Raw genomic sequence first — 18431 nt, forward strand, 5'->3', positions numbered from 1 at the left:
ATTAGTTTATGTAAATCTCCCATCATGTGCGCGTCTTACAGTTCGGCGTCTGACAATGTGGTGTTTCCTGTATGTAATTGGTCGGATGTGCTTTGCGTGTCTGATGTAGTTTTTTTTTCTTGGCGGCTAATATAGAGCGTGTTCTCTCTGGCCAGTGACTCTTTGTGTTCCTCTCTTTTTCTGCGATGCCTCGGTATTAGAACCAAGGCAAAGCAAAAAAACAAAACAGAATACAAGTGAGGAAACATAGGAACTAGAAATACAAATGAAACACTAGGAAAACACGCTCATTTTAATTATTTTAATTTATTTTATATTACCATTCTTCATATTAGGTATTTCCTTTTTGATTAATAAAAATATGGGAGGAATCCACTGAAATACAGGGACAGCAAGTCCTGGAATGGCACCTAACTATAACTACTTCCACCCACCTACTGCACGTCCTGTCCCTCTGTGGCCAAAGGACCGTGTGATGCAGAGGTTCTAGAACCCGTCATAACACGATAAAACCCCGATAGCCAATGAGAAACGGGATTACGTAAGTACAGGATAAACTTGCAAAAAAAAAAACACATTTCACCGCCCTTTCACATAAAAACAGACATGCAGTCCACACGTAAGTTTGTTTCACCACTGCTTTGACCACGCAATTATTAACTAAATATAAACATGGGTCGCTTAGAGATTCACAAAAAAGCTGTACTAACCGGTAAAAGTCATTTTAGTAGCAGCAGCTAGTCGCCTTACTGATTACTAACTAAAGAGAGATCGGTATCGTTTGTAACTAAGCATTCAATCAGAATCCCCCGGTCACACTCTGTGTTCCGCTGTCTTGTATTTCCCAAGTCCCGTATTTCTTTAGATTGACAGCAGCATCCCTATTCCTACTAATAGTAATTGTTCTGTTATCAGTGCATTATATTCTAATTAGTTCAATGTGTTAGCTGTGAAAGTTTATTCCTTTGCTCTTTTGACGCTTAATTCAAAACAACGTGTCTGCGAATCGGTCCTTGTTTAATGATTTCATGGGTAGGAGCCCAAATTGTTGTAGTCACGATGTAGGGACTCGAGTTGTCCGTCTTTTACAGCTTGTTAGTCTTTGAAGGGATTAGCCTTTGTTGTGTCGTAATTGTTAATGTTACTGGTTACATTTCCTTATTGTTGCGCGTGTGTTTACCCGTGTCTTGTGTGTACCCTGTCCGATCCTCGTGTGTAATTAGCTTATGTAAATCTCCCATCATGTGCGCGTCTTACAGTTCGGCGTCTGACAATGTGGTGTTTCCTGTATGTAATTGGTCGGATGTGCTTTGCGTGTCTGATGTAGTTTTTTTTTCTTGGCGGCTAATATAGAGCGTGTTCTCTCTGGCCAGTGACTCTTTGTGTTCCTCTCTTTTTCTGCGATGCCTCGGTATCAGAACCAAGGCAAAGCAAAAAAACAAAACAGAATACAAGTGAGGAAACATAGGAACTAGAAATACAAATGAAACACTAGGAAAACACGCTCATTTTAATTATTTTAATTTATTTTATATTACCATTCTTCATATTAGGTATTTCCTTTTTGATTAATAAAAATATGGGAGGAATCCACTGAAATACAGGGACAGCAAGTCCTGGAATGGCACCTAACTATAACTACTTCCACCCACCTACTGCACGTCCTGTCCCTCTGTGGCCAAAGGACCGTGTGATGCAGAGGTTCTAGAACCCGTCATAACACGATAAAACCCCGATAGCCAATGAGAAACGGGATTACGTAAGTACAGGATAAACTTGCAAAAAAAAAACACATTTCACCGCCCTTTCACATAAAAACAGACATGCAGTCCACACGTAAGTTTGTTTTACCACTGCTTTGACCACGCAATTATTAACTAAATATAAACATGGGTCGCTTAGAGATTCACAAAAAAGCTGTACTAACCGGTAAAAGTCATTTTAGTAGCAGCAGCTAGTCGCCTTACTAATTACTAACTAAAGAGAGATCGGTATCGTTTGTAACTAAGCATTCAATCAGAATCCCCCGGTCACACTCTGTGTTCCGCTGTCTTGTATTTCCCAAGTCCCGTATTTCTTTAGATTGACAGCAGCATCCCTATTCCTACTAATAGTAATTGTTCTGTTATCAGTGCATTATATTCTAATTAGTTCAATGTGTTAGCTGTGAAAGTTTATTCCTTTGCTCTTTTGACGCTTAATTCAAAACAACGTGTCTGCGAATCGGTCCTTGTTTAATGATTTCATGGGTAGGAGCCCAAATTGTTGTAGTCACGATGTAGGGACTCGAGTTGTCCGTCTTTTACAGCTTGTTAGTCTTTGAAGGGATTAGCCTTTGTTGTGTCGTAATTGTTAATGTTACTGGTTACATTTCCTTATTGTTGCGCGTGTGTTTACCCGTGTCTTGTGTGTACCCTGTCCGATCCTCGTGTGTAATTAGCTTATGTAAATCTCCCATCATGTGCGCGTCTTACAGTTCGGCGTCTGACAATGTGGTGTTTCCTGTATGTAATTGGTCGGATGTGCTTTGCGTGTCTGATGTAGTTTTTTTTTCTTGGCGGCTAATATAGAGCGTGTTCTCTCTGGCCAGTGACTCTTTGTGTTCCTCTCTTTTTCTGCGATGCCTCGGTATCAGAACCAAGGCAAAGCAAAAAAACAAAACAGAATACAAGTGAGGAAACATAGGAACTAGAAATACAAATGAAACACTAGGAAAACACGCTCATTTTAATTATTTTAATTTATTTTATATTACCATTCTTCATATTAGGTATTTCCTTTTTGATTAATAAAAATATGGGAGGAATCCACTGAAATACAGGGACAGCAAGTCCTGGAATGGCACCTAACTATAACTACTTCCACCCACCTACTGCACGTCCTGTCCCTCTGTGGCCAAAGGACCGTGTGATGCAGAGGTTCTAGAACCCGTCATAACACGATAAAACCCCGATAGCCAATGAGAAACGGGATTACGTAAGTACAGGATAAACTTGCAAAAAAAAACACATTTCACCGCCCTTTCACATAAAAACAGACATGCAGTCCACACGTAAGTTTGTTTTACCACTGCTTTGACCACGCAATTATTAACTAAATATAAACATGGGTCGCTTAGAGATTCACAAAAAAGCTGTACTAACCGGTAAAAGTCATTTTAGTAGCAGTAGCTAGTCGCCTTACTAATTACTAACTAAAGAGACATCGGTATCGTTTGTAACTAAGCATTCAATCAGAATCCCCCGGTCACACTCTGTGTTCCGCTGTCTTGTATTTCCCAAGTCCCGTATTTCTTTAGATTGACAGCAGCATCCCTATTCCTACTAATAGTAATTGTTCTGTTATCAGTGTATTATATTCTAATTAGTTCAATGTGTTAGCTGTGAAAGTTTATTCCTTTGCTCTTTTGACGCTTAATTCAAAACAACGTGTCTGCGAATCGGTCCTTGTTTAATGATTTCATGGGTAGGAGCCCAAATTGTTGTAGTCACGATGTAGGGACTCGAGTTGTCCGTCTTTTACAGCTTGTTAGTCTTTGAAGGGATTAGCCTTTGTTGTGTCGTAATTGTTAATGTTACTGGTTACATTTCCTTATTGTTGCGCGTGTGTTTACCCGTGTCTTGTGTGTTCCCTGTCCGATCCTCGTGTGTAATTAGCTTATGTAAATCTCCCATCATGTGCGCGTCTTACAGTTCGGCGTCTGACAATGTTGTGTTTCCTGTATGTAATTGGTCGGATGTGCTTTGCGTGTCTGATGTAGTTTTTTTTCTTGGCGGCTAATATAGAGCGTGTTCTCTCTGGCCAGTGACTCTTTGTGTTCCTCTCTTTTTCTGCGATGCCTCGGTATCAGAACCAAGGCAAAGCAAAAAAACAAAACAGAATACAAGTGAGGAAACATAGGAACTAGAAATACAAATGAAACACTAGGAAAACACGCTCATTTTAATTATTTTAATTTATTTTATATTACCATTCTTCATATTAGGTATTTCCTTTTTGATTAATAAAAATATGGGAGGAATCCACTGAAATACAGGGACAGCAAGTCCTGGAATGGCACCTAACTATAACTACTTCCACCCACCTACTGCACGTCCTGTCCCTCTGTGGCCATAGGACCGTGTGATGCAGAGGTTCTAGAACCCGTCATAACACGATAAAACCCCGATAGCCAATGAGAAACGGGATTACGTAAGTACAGGATAAACTTGCAAAAAAAAAACACATTTCACCGCCCTTTCACATAAAAACAGACATGCAGTCCACACGTAAGTTTGTTTTACCACTGCTTTGACCACGCAATTATTAACTAAATATAAACATGGGTCGCTTAGAGATTCACAAAAAAGCTGTACTAACCGGTAAAAGTCATTTTAGTAGCAGCAGCTAGTCGCCTTACTAATTACTAACTAAAGAGAGATCGGTATCGTTTGTAACTAAGCATTCAATCAGAATCCCCCGGTCACACTCTGTGTTCCGCTGTCTTGTATTTCCCAAGTCCCGTATTTCTTTAGATTGACAGCAGCATCCCTATTCCTACTAATAGTAATTGTTCTGTTATCAGTGCATTATATTCTAATTAGTTCAATGTGTTAGCTGTGAAAGTTTATTCCTTTGCTCTTTTGACGCTTAATTCAAAACAACGTGTCTGCGAATCGGTCCTTGTTTAATGATTTCATGGGTAGGAGCCCAAATTGTTGTAGTCACGATGTAGGGACTCGAGTTGTCCGTCTTTTACAGCTTGTTAGTCTTTGAAGGGATTAGCCTTTGTTGTGTCGTAATTGTTAATGTTACTGGTTACATTTCCTTATTGTTGCGCGTGTGTTTACCCGTGTCTTGTGTGTACCCTGTCCGATCCTCGTGTGTAATTAGCTTATGTAAATCTCCCATCATGTGCGCGTCTTACAGTTCGGCGTCTGACAATGTGGTGTTTCCTGTATGTAATTGGTCGGATGTGCTTTGCGTGTCTGATGTAGTTTTTTTTTCTTGGCGGCTAATATAGAGCGTGTTCTCTCTGGCCAGTGACTCTTTGTGTTCCTCTCTTTTTCTGCGATGCCTCGGTATCAGAACCAAGGCAAAGCAAAAAAACAAAACAGAATACAAGTGAGGAAACATAGGAACTAGAAATACAAATGAAACACTAGGAAAACACGCTCATTTTAATTATTTTAATTTATTTTATATTACCATTCTTCATATTAGGTATTTCCTTTTTGATTAATAAAAATATGGGAGGAATCCACTGAAATACAGGGACAGCAAGTCCTGGAATGGCACCTAACTATAACTACTTCCACCCACCTACTGCACGTCCTGTCCCTCTGTGGCCAAAGGACCGTGTGATGCAGAGGTTCTAGAACCCGTCATAACACGATAAAACCCCGATAGCCAATGAGAAACGGGATTACGTAAGTACAGGATAAACTTGCAAAAAAAAACACATTTCACCGCCCTTTCACATAAAAACAGACATGCAGTCCACACGTAAGTTTGTTTTACCACTGCTTTGACCACGCAATTATTAACTAAATATAAACATGGGTCGCTTAGAGATTCACAAAAAAGCTGTACTAACCGGTAAAAGTCATTTTAGTAGCAGCAGCTAGTCGCCTTACTAATTACTAACTAAAGAGAGATCGGTATCGTTTGTAACTAAGCATTCAATCAGAATCCCCCGGTCACACTCTGTGTTCCGCTGTCTTGTATTTCCCAAGTCCCGTATTTCTTTAGATTGACAGCAGCATCCCTATTCCTACTAATAGTAATTGTTCTGTTATCAGTGCATTATATTCTAATTAGTTCAATGTGTTAGCTGTGAAAGTTTATTCCTTTGCTCTTTTGACGCTTAATTCAAAACAACGTGTCTGCGAATCGGTCCTTGTTTAATGATTTCATGGGTAGGAGCCCAAATTGTTGTAGTCACGATGTAGGGACTCGAGTTGTCCGTCTTTTACAGCTTGTTAGTCTTTGAAGGGATTAGCCTTTGTTGTGTCGTAATTGTTAATGTTACTGGTTACATTTCCTTATTGTTGCGCGTGTGTTTACCCGTGTCTTGTGTGTACCCTGTCCGATCCTCGTGTGTAATTAGCTTATGTAAATCTCCCATCATGTGCGCGTCTTACAGTTCGGCGTCTGACAATGTGGTGTTTCCTGTATGTAATTGGTCGGATGTGCTTTGCGTGTCTGATGTAGTTTTTTTTTCTTGGCGGCTAATATAGAGCGTGTTCTCTCTGGCCAGTGACTCTTTGTGTTCCTCTCTTTTTCTGCGATGCCTCGGTATCAGAACCAAGGCAAAGCAAAAAAAACAAAACAGAATACAAGTGAGGAAACATAGGAACTAGAAATACAAATGAAACACTAGGAAAACACGCTCATTTTAATTATTTTAATTTATTTTATATTACCATTCTTCATATTAGGTATTTCCTTTTTGATTAATAAAAATATGGGAGGAATCCACTGAAATACAGGGACAGCAAGTCCTGGAATGGCACCTAACTATAACTACTTCCACCCACCTACTGCACGTCCTGTCCCTCTGTGGCCAAAGGACCGTGTGATGCAGAGGTTCTAGAACCCGTCATAACACGATAAAACCCCGATAGCCAATGAGAAACGGGATTACGTAAGTACAGGATAAACTTGCAAAAAAAAACACATTTCACCGCCCTTTCACATAAAAACAGACATGCAGTCCACACGTAAGTTTGTTTTACCACTGCTTTGACCACGCAATTATTAACTAAATATAAACATGGGTCGCTTAGAGATTCACAAAAAAGCTGTACTAACCGGTAAAAGTCATTTTAGTAGCAGTAGCTAGTCGCCTTACTAATTACTAACTAAAGAGACATCGGTATCGTTTGTAACTAAGCATTCAATCAGAATCCCCCGGTCACACTCTGTGTTCCGCTGTCTTGTATTTCCCAAGTCCCGTATTTCTTTAGATTGACAGCAGCATCCCTATTCCTACTAATAGTAATTGTTCTGTTATCAGTGTATTATATTCTAATTAGTTCAATGTGTTAGCTGTGAAAGTTTATTCCTTTGCTCTTTTGACGCTTAATTCAAAACAACGTGTCTGCGAATCGGTCCTTGTTTAATGATTTCATGGGTAGGAGCCCAAATTGTTGTAGTCACGATGTAGGGACTCGAGTTGTCCGTCTTTTACAGCTTGTTAGTCTTTGAAGGGATTAGCCTTTGTTGTGTCGTAATTGTTAATGTTACTGGTTACATTTCCTTATTGTTGCGCGTGTGTTTACCCGTGTCTTGTGTGTTCCCTGTCCGATCCTCGTGTGTAATTAGCTTATGTAAATCTCCCATCATGTGCGCGTCTTACAGTTCGGCGTCTGACAATGTTGTGTTTCCTGTATGTAATTGGTCGGATGTGCTTTGCGTGTCTGATGTAGTTTTTTTTCTTGGCGGCTAATATAGAGCGTGTTCTCTCTGGCCAGTGACTCTTTGTGTTCCTCTCTTTTTCTGCGATGCCTCGGTATCAGAACCAAGGCAAAGCAAAAAAACAAAACAGAATACAAGTGAGGAAACATAGGAACTAGAAATACAAATGAAACACTAGGAAAACACGCTCATTTTAATTATTTTAATTTATTTTATATTACCATTCTTCATATTAGGTATTTCCTTTTTGATTAATAAAAATATGGGAGGAATCCACTGAAATACAGGGACAGCAAGTCCTGGAATGGCACCTAACTATAACTACTTCCACCCACCTACTGCACGTCCTGTCCCTCTGTGGCCATAGGACCGTGTGATGCAGAGGTTCTAGAACCCGTCATAACACGATAAAACCCCGATAGCCAATGAGAAACGGGATTACGTAAGTACAGGATAAACTTGCAAAAAAAAAACACATTTCACCGCCCTTTCACATAAAAACAGACATGCAGTCCACACGTAAGTTTGTTTTACCACTGCTTTGACCACGCAATTATTAACTAAATATAAACATGGGTCGCTTAGAGATTCACAAAAAAGCTGTACTAACCGGTAAAAGTCATTTTAGTAGCAGCAGCTAGTCGCCTTACTAATTACTAACTAAAGAGAGATCGGTATCGTTTGTAACTAAGCATTTAATCAGAATTCCCCGGTCACACTCTGTGTTCCGCTGACTTGTATTTCCCAAGTCCCGTATTTCTTTAGATTGACAGCAGCATCCCTATTCCTACTAATAGTAATTGTTCTGTTATCAGTGTATTATATTCTAATTAGTTCAATGTGTTAGCTGTGAAAGTTTATTCCTTTGCTCTTTTGACGCCTAATTCAAAACAACGTGTCTTCGTATCGGTCCTTGTTTAATGATGTCATGGGTAGGAGCCCAAATTGTTGTAGTCACGATGTAGGGACTCGAGTTGTCCGTCTTTTACAGCTTGTTAGTCTTTGAAGGGATTAGCCTTTGTTGTGTCGTAATTGTTAATGTTACTGGTTACATTTCCTTATTGTTGCGCGTGTGTTTACCCGTGTCTTGTGTGTACCCTGTCCGATCCTCGTGTGTAATTAGCTTATGTAAATCTCCCATCATGTGCGCGTCTTACAGTTCGGCGTCTGACAATGTTGTGTTTCCTGTATGTAATTGGTCGGATGTGCTTTGCGTGTCTGATGTAGTTTTTTTCTTGGCGGCTAATATAGAGCGTGTTCTCTCTGGCCAGTGACTCTTTGTGTTCCTCTCTTTTTCTGCGATGCCTCGGTATCAGAACCAAGGCAAAGCAAAAAAACAAAACAGAATACAAGTGAGGAAACATAGGAACTAGAAATACAAATGAAACACTAGGAAAACACGCTCATTTTAATTATTTTAATTTATTTTATATTACCATTCTTCATATTAGGTATTTCCTTTTTGATTAATAAAAATATGGGAGGAATCCACTGAAATACAGGGACAGCAAGTCCTGGAATGGCACCTAACTATAACTACTTCCACCCACCTACTGCACGTCCTGTCCCTCTGTGGCCAAAGGACCGTGTGATGCAGAGGTTCTAGAACCCGTCATAACACGATAAAACCCCGATAGCCAATGAGAAACGGGATTACGTAAGTACAGGATAAACTTGCAAAAAAAAACACATTTCACCGCCCTTTCACATAAAAACAAACATGCAGTCCACACGTAAGTTTGTTTTACCACTGCTTTGACCACGCAATTATTAACTAAATATAAACATGGGTCGCTTAGAGATTCACAAAAAAGCTGTACTAACCGGTAAAAGTCATTTTAGTAGCAGCAGCTAGTCGCCTTACTAATTACTAACTAAAGAGAGATCGGTATCGTTTGTAACTAAGCATTTAATCAGAATTCCCCGGTCACACTCTGTGTTCCGCTGACTTGTATTTCCCAAGTCCCGTATTTCTTTAGATTGACAGCAGCATCCCTATTCCTACTAATAGTAATTGTTCTGTTATCAGTGTATTATATTCTAATTAGTTCAATGTGTTAGCTGTGAAAGTTTATTCCTTTGCTCTTTTGACGCCTAATTCAAAACAACGTGTCTTCGTATCGGTCCTTGTTTAATGATGTCATGGGTAGGAGCCCAAATTGTTGTAGTCACGATGTAGGGACTCGAGTTGTCCGTCTTTTACAGCTTGTTAGTCTTTGAAGGGATTAGCCTTTGTTGTGTCGTAATTGTTAATGTTACTGGTTACATTTCCTTATTGTTGCGCGTGTGTTTACCCGTGTCTTGTGTGTACCCTGTCCGATCCTCGTGTGTAATTAGCTTATGTAAATCTCCCATCATGTGCGCGTCTTAAAGTTCGGCGTCTGACAATGTTGTGTTTCCTGTATGTAATTGGTCGGATGTGCTTTGCGTGTCTGATGTAGTTTTTTTTCTTGGCGGCTAATATAGAGCGTGTTCTCTCTGGCCAGTGACTCTTTGTGTTCCTCTCTTTTTCTGCGATGCCTCGGTATCAGAACCAAGGCAAAGCAAAAAATCAAAACAGAATACAAGTGAGGAAACATAGGAACTAGAAATACAAATGAAACACTAGGAAAACACGCTCATTTTAATTATTTTAATTTATTTTATATTACCATTCTTCATATTAGGTATTTCCTTTTTGATTAATAAAAATATGGGAGGAATCCACTGAAATACAGGGACAGCAAGTCCTGGAATGGCACCTAACTATAACTACTTCCACCCACCTACTGCACGTCCTGTCCCTCTGTGGCCAAAGGACCGTGTGATGCAGAGGTTCTAGAACCCGTCATAACACGATAAAACCCCGATAGCCAATGAGAAACGGGATTACGTAAGTACAGGATAAACTTGCAAAAAAAAAAACACATTTCACCGCCCTTTCACATAAAAACAGACATGCAGTCCACACGTAAGTTTGTTTTACCACTGCTTTGACCACGCAATTATTAACTAAATATAAACATGGGTCGCTTAGAGATTCACAAAAAAGCTGTACTAACCGGTAAAAGTCATTTTAGTAGCAGCAGCTAGTCGCCTTACTAATTACTAACTAAAGAGAGATCGGTATCGTTTGTAACTAAGCATTCAATCAGAATCCCCCGGTCACACTCTGTGTTCCGCTGTCTTGTATTTCCCCAAGTCCCGTATTTCTTTAGATTGACAGCAGCATCCCTATTCCTACTAATAGTAATTGTTCTGTTATCAGTGCATTATATTCTAATTAGTTCAATGTGTTAGCTGTGAAAGTTTATTCCTTTGCTCTTTTGACGCTTAATTCAAAACAACGTGTCTGCGAATCGGTCCTTGTTTAATGATTTCATGGGTAGGAGCCCAAATTGTTGTAGTCACGATGTAGGGACTCGAGTTGTCCGTCTTTTACAGCTTGTTAGTCTTTGAAGGGATTAGCCTTTGTTGTGTCGTAATTGTTAATGTTACTGGTTACATTTCCTTATTGTTGCGCGTGTGTTTACCCGTGTCTTGTGTGTACCCTGTCCGATCCTCGTGTGTAATTAGCTTATGTAAATCTCCCATCATGTGCGCGTCTTACAGTTCGGCGTCTGACAATGTTGTGTTTCCTGTATGTAATTGGTCGGATGTGCTTTGCGTGTCTGATGTAGTTTTTTTTCTTGGCGGCTAATATAGAGCGTGTTCTCTCTGGCCAGTGACTCTTTGTGTTCCTCTCTTTTTCTGCGATGCCTCGGTATCAGAACCAAGGCAAAGCAAAAAAACAAAACAGAATACAAGTGAGGAAACATAGGAACTAGAAATACAAATGAAACACTAGGAAAACACGCTCATTTTAATTATTTTAATTTATTTTATATTACCATTCTTCATATTAGGTATTTCCTTTTTGATTAATAAAAATATGGGAGGAATCCACTGAAATACAGGGACAGCAAGTCCTGGAATGGCACCTAACTATAACTACTTCCACCCACCTACTGCACGTCCTGTCCCTCTGTGGCCAAAGGACCGTGTGATGCAGAGGTTCTAGAACCCGTCATAACACGATAAAACCCCGATAGCCAATGAGAAACGGGATTACGTAAGTACAGGATAAACTTGCAAAAAAAAACACATTTCACCGCCCTTTCACATAAAAACAAACATGCAGTCCACACGTAAGTTTGTTTTACCACTGCTTTGACCACGCAATTATTAACTAAATATAAACATGGGTCGCTTAGAGATTCACAAAAAAGCTGTACTAACCGGTAAAAGTCATTTTAGTAGCAGCAGCTAGTCGCCTTACTAATTACTAACTAAAGAGAGATCGGTATCGTTTGTAACTAAGCATTTAATCAGAATTCCCCGGTCACACTCTGTGTTCCGCTGACTTGTATTTCCCAAGTCCCGTATTTCTTTAGATTGACAGCAGCATCCCTATTCCTACTAATAGTAATTGTTCTGTTATCAGTGTATTATATTCTAATTAGTTCAATGTGTTAGCTGTGAAAGTTTATTCCTTTGCTCTTTTGACGCCTAATTCAAAACAACGTGTCTTCGTATCGGTCCTTGTTTAATGATGTCATGGGTAGGAGCCCAAATTGTTGTAGTCACGATGTAGGGACTCGAGTTGTCCGTCTTTTACAGCTTGTTAGTCTTTGAAGGGATTAGCCTTTGTTGTGTCGTAATTGTTAATGTTACTGGTTACATTTCCTTATTGTTGCGCGTGTGTTTACCCGTGTCTTGTGTGTACCCTGTCCGATCCTCGTGTGTAATTAGCTTATGTAAATCTCCCATCATGTGCGCGTCTTACAGTTCGGCGTCTGACAATGTTGTGTTTCCTGTATGTAATTGGTCGGATGTGCTTTGCGTGTCTGATGTAGTTTTTTTTCTTGGCGGCTAATATAGAGCGTGTTCTCTCTGGCCAGTGACTCTTTGTGTTCCTCTCTTTTTCTGCGATGCCTCGGTATCAGAACCAAGGCAAAGCAAAAAAACAAAACAGAATACAAGTGAGGAAACATAGGAACTAGAAATACAAATGAAACACTAGGAAAACACGCTCATTTTAATTATTTTAATTTATTTTATATTACCATTCTTCATATTAGGTATTTCCTTTTTGATTAATAAAAATATGGGAGGAATCCACTGAAATACAGGGACAGCAAATCCTGGAATGGCACCTAACTATAACTACTTCCACCCACCTACTGCACGTCCTGTCCCTCTGTGGCCAAAGGACCGTGTGATGCAGAGGTTCTAGAACCCGTCATAACACGATAAAACCCCGATAGCCAATGAGAAACGGGATTACGTAAGTACAGGATAAACTTGCAAAAAAAAAAACACATTTCACCGCCCTTTCACATAAAAACAGACATGCAGTCCACACGTAAGTTTGTTTTACCACTGCTTTGACCACGCAATTATTAACTAAATATAAACATGGGTCGCTTAGAGATTCACAAAAAAGCTGTACTAACCGGTAAAAGTCATTTTAGTAGCAGCAGCTAGTCGCCTTACTAATTACTAACTAAAGAGAGATCGGTATCGTTTGTAACTAAGCATTCAATCAGAATCCCCCGGTCACACTCTGTGTTCCGCTGTCTTGTATTTCCCAAGTCCCGTATTTCTTTAGATTGACAGCAGCATCCCTATTCCTACTAATAGTAATTGTTCTGTTATCAGTGCATTATATTCTAATTAGTTCAATGTGTTAGCTGTGAAAGTTTATTCCTTTGCTCTTTTGACGCTTAATTCAAAACAACGTGTCTGCGAATCGGTCCTTGTTTAATGATTTCATGGGTAGGAGCCCAAATTGTTGGTCACGATGTAGGGACTCGAGTTGTCCGTCTTTTACAGCTTGTTAGTCTTTGAAGGGATTAGCCTTTGTTGTGTCGTAATTGTTAATGTTACTGGTTACATTTCCTTATTGTTGCGCGTGTGTTTACCCGTGTCTTGTGTGTACCCTGTCCGATCCTCGTGTGTAATTAGCTTATGTAAATCTCCCATCATGTGCGCGTCTTACAGTTCGGCGTCTGACAATGTTGTGTTTCCTGTATGTAATTGGTCGGATGTGCTTTGCGTGTCTGATGTAGTTTTTTTTTCTTGGCGGCTAATATAGAGCGTGTTCTCTCTGGCCAGTGACTCTTTGTGTTCCTCTCTTTTTCTGCGATGCCTCGGTATCAGAACCAAGGCAAAGCAAAAAAACAAAACAGAATACAAGTGAGGAAACATAGGAACTAGAAATACAAATGAAACACTAGGAAAACACGCTTATTTTAATTATTTTAATTTATTTTATATTACCATTCTTCATATTAGGTATTTCCTTTTTGATTAAGCTTGCATTATGTAATTTCAACTGCACGGTGTATTTTTATTAATAAGCACATTCTGAGTTTTTGCAATATTGTTTATTTATTACGAATGCTTTTTTGTAAAGCATTTTGTAATGCAGTATTTCTACAACTTCTACAATGTGCACCCCACCTAGGTCATTCTGGTCTCAGGTCAATCATGTGTGGAAGAAATTTCTCGAAGTCCGATGTTTAAGTGTTTGACAGAACTTTATTATTCGATGAGCTCAAAGGGAACAGACACTCAGCAATCATGCGTCTCGTGTTCTGCTCCCCGAACTACAAGTGCATACATCTCTTATAGCCAAAAATGCCGTCATCAGATAGTTCAAAGAAAAGGAGAAGGTGTCTGTAGACACCAGGCACTTCTGTTTATTGAGGCTTGCTTATCAGCACAGAAATTCCTCTGCAGTTTCATACTGAGTCGAGTTAAATTTATCCAATTACCCAATTACTTTTATCTCACTTCCAGGTCATGCTGACCCAGGCCCTTGCTGAGCAAGCTACATTATGGCAAACGTTAGTTCCTTCATAGAAAATAGAAATCCCTTTACTTACAGTAAGCAAGCTTGCATTAGTACATTGTGCTTAATACATCAGACTGATTCAAGTGAGGTTATATTGTTTCAATCATTATAGGTGTCATGCCCTGCTCGTCGGCTCCTCCTGTGTGCCACGCCCCCTGCTTACCCACGTGTGTTTCCCGGATTGTACCCAGCTGTGTCTGCTTATTTTCAATCAGTCCTGTGTATTTCAGTCCGTGTCTTACCCAAGTCCTTTGTCCGTCATTGATGTCAGTCTGCGTCCAATGTTCCCGGCTCCCCGAAGCCCGAATAAACCCCGTACTTTGCCCCGAGTTCTGCTTGTCTGCCTGTCCTTGCCCGCCTGCCCGCACGATCGCCGCTCTGCCCGCGATCTCCCGTGACAATAGGTAAATCAACAACACATTTTAATCTCAATTGTTAATTACTGATTAGGTAATGCATTTGCATAATCATCTATATTCCATTATTGATTACAGATTAGCATAATCAAGAATTTTCTATCACAATCTTTGTGAGGATGAATTGTTACTAATGGTGTGCAGACTGACTAACATGTCTGTAGGTGGTTTTTCATTGCAGCGTAGGCCAGTGTTACAGTTGTACTCAATTATATCTGTTCCAGTGCTGCATCCATCCATTGTCTGAAACTGCTTGTCTAACTCAGGGTCCCTATGGGCGCAAGGCAGGGAACGTCCCATGACAGGGTGCCAACCCATTGCAGGACACGCTCACACTCCATTCCCTCGCACAAGCACACCTACCGGCAATTTGACAACTCCAATTAGCCTCAGCATGTTTTTGGACTGTGGGGGGAAATCAGAGTCCCTGGAGGGAAACCCACAATGACACAGGGGGAGCATGCAAACTCCATACACAAGGAACTCCAGCGAAGACTTGAGTACACGTGCCAGAGGAGTGAGGCGACAGTGCAAACCACTGCACCACCATGCCACCCTGATACAATAGATACATTAAAATATGTTAATAAAATCATTTATCTCACCTGTTCACTATCAGTGCCCTGGGATGTGAACACTAATTCATTGTTCTCCATCTAATCATTTTCTCTGTAGAATATCTTTCATAATTTATATTTCAGTTTTAAGAGTGACCTTTTCTTAGTCTTTGTTGACTAACAGAACACTGCTTTTTATTAACTATCATTTCTCCTGTTTCCACTGCTCTCCTTTTCTCTGCACATGATGAAGAAGGAGGGGATAATGAAAAACGGAGGTAAGCATTCAGCAGCATTTACAGTAGTGTGGGGGTCCAGCTAGCAGCATTTACCTGATCACACAGTAATGGGAAACTGTCATTTTAATTTTAAGGGAAAAAAATGTTTATTATTTTATTTTCTTAATAATAAACTTGAGATCCCATCCCATCCAGGGTGAGCCCTTGCCTTGTGCCCTGTGCTGCTGGGAAATGACTGCAGGCCTGTTTTTACAAAATAGTGTAACATGTTGTGTGATAATCTCTAGCTATTTTCATGCTCTTTGTTAATGTCTCCTGTTCCTCACATGTGTCCTGTGTAATAGTACATATGTGGCTGTACCGTGTTTCTATAAAGCATGTAAGACTTTACTGTTCACATCCACCCTCTTATTCAGCTCTTTGGTCCAGCTGGCTCTGTATGTAGGACTGAGCTGATCGGTGCTGCTGTCGATTATCAAGGTGGTTTTACTTCAGTCAGAATAGATTCACTGTTTTGTTCTTCAGGTTTAAATGTGATATGTGTGACTGACAGACACATTGGTGTATTATATGTCTCACAGGTGGGAGCAGGTTCTGGATGCTGTACTGAAAGCTGGGATTGGTGTGTTTTACCTGATTTGCACCATCATCACCATTCAGCTGCACTGGACCTCCTGTAGAGAGCGGGAACCAATCAGAGAGAAGCAGAGGGTCTCCCTGGATCAGAGGAAGCTGGCAGAGGAGATGACCTTCGTGGAGCAGAATGAGTCAGACGAGCTGTAAAATAAACGGTTATGCTAACTGCAGTAAGGCCTCTCTCACTCGGCCCTGCTCAGTCTGTACAGTCATAGCATGAGAGTCAGTTAAACACAGAGGGGATGATTATCTGCTGGCAACCTGTACAACCACGTATTGGCCACTTATTCACAAGTGCTTTGCTGCCACCTGCTGGTTAATGTTTAATAATCGTTATCTTGTGAAGGTAAGACTGGTTTTTATTAAATTGTCTCTTGATTCTGAAAAAATATGGTACTATGCAAAAGTCTTGGGCCATCAAAGAAAACGTTTAATGCTATTTAATTGGGTTGTGTATATTTGCTCAGAACAAAAACACAATTATCATAAAAATATATGCAAATTAAAAGTGACACAGTAAAAATTAACAAGAATTTCTTCTTTTCTCCATAAAGTTACTGATGCCTTGTTGGATCGCTAGATGAACCACGCTTTGGATCCTAAACCTCTCCTCAGGGGCATCCCAGCCATTCCATGTATTTGTTAAATTCTGCCACCAGCTCACTTAATTAATTAATTTAATTAAACAAATGTTAATGATGCATTGATTAGCCATAGGAGTTGTGTTATAAAAATATATAGGTCTATTGGATGGTTGGTGCAAATGTTTTACTAACTTTAGAAGAGATTTTGAAATGACTGGGCTGCCACACTTTGACGGACAAAATATTATAATTCCAGACCAAGATGAAGATCATTTGAACATCATTTTCTTTGACAGCCCAAGACTTTTGTACAGTTTTGTATGTGTCTTTTATACTGGTCATTATTTGTTTAAATACATGATTAATAAATTGATACTTTACAAAACATTTCATATTTTTCTGAAATTGGTAATTATTAAAAACGAATTTCACAAACTTAAATGGTTTGGCTGCGATGGGCTGGCCCCCCATCCAGGGTTGTTCCCGTGCCCATTGCTTCCGGGATAGGCTCCGGACCCCCCACGACCCAGTAGGATAAGCGGTTTGGAAAATGGATGGATGGATGGATGGATAAATGGTTTGGAGTTTTTAGGTCACCCCTCCTCGTCAGAGCCCACCAATCAGGGACTCTTTAAAAGAGTGATGTAATCGGGAACGCCCACTTTTCAATCTGCGGTACAAATACACCAGCTTGTCTCTGCTAACAACAGCCTGTGCATATCAGTTAAGGAGGAAACAGTACCACATACATATTGGCCAACATCAAATGAAAATGTAACACACGAAAACAGGACCGCCCACTTATCACTCTGCGTAAAATCACACCAGATTGTCTCAGCTGACAGCAGCCTCACATATCAGCTAAGGAGGAAGACGGCATATCAAAAGTAAAAAGAAAGACACCATCAAATGAAAATATCCCTGTGTGATCTATTGGTTTCTGCTTTCACTCCTATTAAATGACAGTAAGTCTAGTTGCTGTCCGTGGTGCTGAAAACCTGGATCAATAAATTCCAAATGAAACTTCTTTACCTGATTTAACTGTAACTCACTTATTTTGTTGGCAATGATGCTTTGTTGAGTCTAGAAAGGCGCAAAGTGGGTTTCAGATAAATTAAATGAAGTAGTTTTGCTTAAAAACCAAAAAGCTTTGAACAATCAGTTCAGCTTTGGACTGTAGTGCTTCACAAAAGTAAAATCCATCCAGTTAAATCTCTTTATCCCCAAGTCAAGAAGATATCAAATGCAGAAGCACATTGTGGGAGATACAAGGTGCAGACACATTAAAAGCACTTTTTTGTGTGAACATTATAAAACAGATTGATACACATTAAGCAGTTTGTAACTTTACATCCAGACCTACATCAGTCAGAAAAAGCAGGCGATGACCAGCCCATCCAGCAGCTTCATCTCTGATTGTACAGAATCCCTTGTCAGCGTAACTTCTGAAGTCATGACTAAACTAATTTCCAGCTCTGCCTTCAGTTTCATCTGTTAAATTAAATTAGGAACTAAACTAAACTAGGAGGGAAATATAGTCAAGCTACTTAAGTAGCCGAATTTTGTGTATCCACTAGAGGGCAGCCACACATAGATTCCCTTATGAATGGTTCTGATGCTTCCGGAAAGCACTGCACAGAGACCCAGGTATGCCAGTGAGGAACGGATAAAGAGCAGACGGATCCAAATACTAGCTGTAATATATAGTATTTTCAATGAATTTA

At 40.0% G+C, this 18431-nt stretch overlaps 1 long non-coding RNA gene across 1 annotated transcript; it reads left to right on the top strand.

The window, feature by feature from the left end:
* The first annotated feature begins 12816 nt into the window (after positions 1-12816).
* LOC125740359 (uncharacterized) lies at positions 12817-17094 on the top strand. The gene is made up of 2 exons (XR_007397583.1): positions 12817-15526; positions 16069-17094. It is a non-coding gene; the product is annotated as an uncharacterized LOC125740359 (long non-coding RNA).
* Positions 17095-18431: the final 1337 nt, after the last annotated feature.

Source organism: Brienomyrus brachyistius, chromosome 4 (genome assembly GCF_023856365.1).
Source record: "Brienomyrus brachyistius isolate T26 chromosome 4, BBRACH_0.4, whole genome shotgun sequence".
NCBI lineage: Eukaryota > Metazoa > Chordata > Actinopteri > Osteoglossiformes > Mormyridae > Brienomyrus > Brienomyrus brachyistius.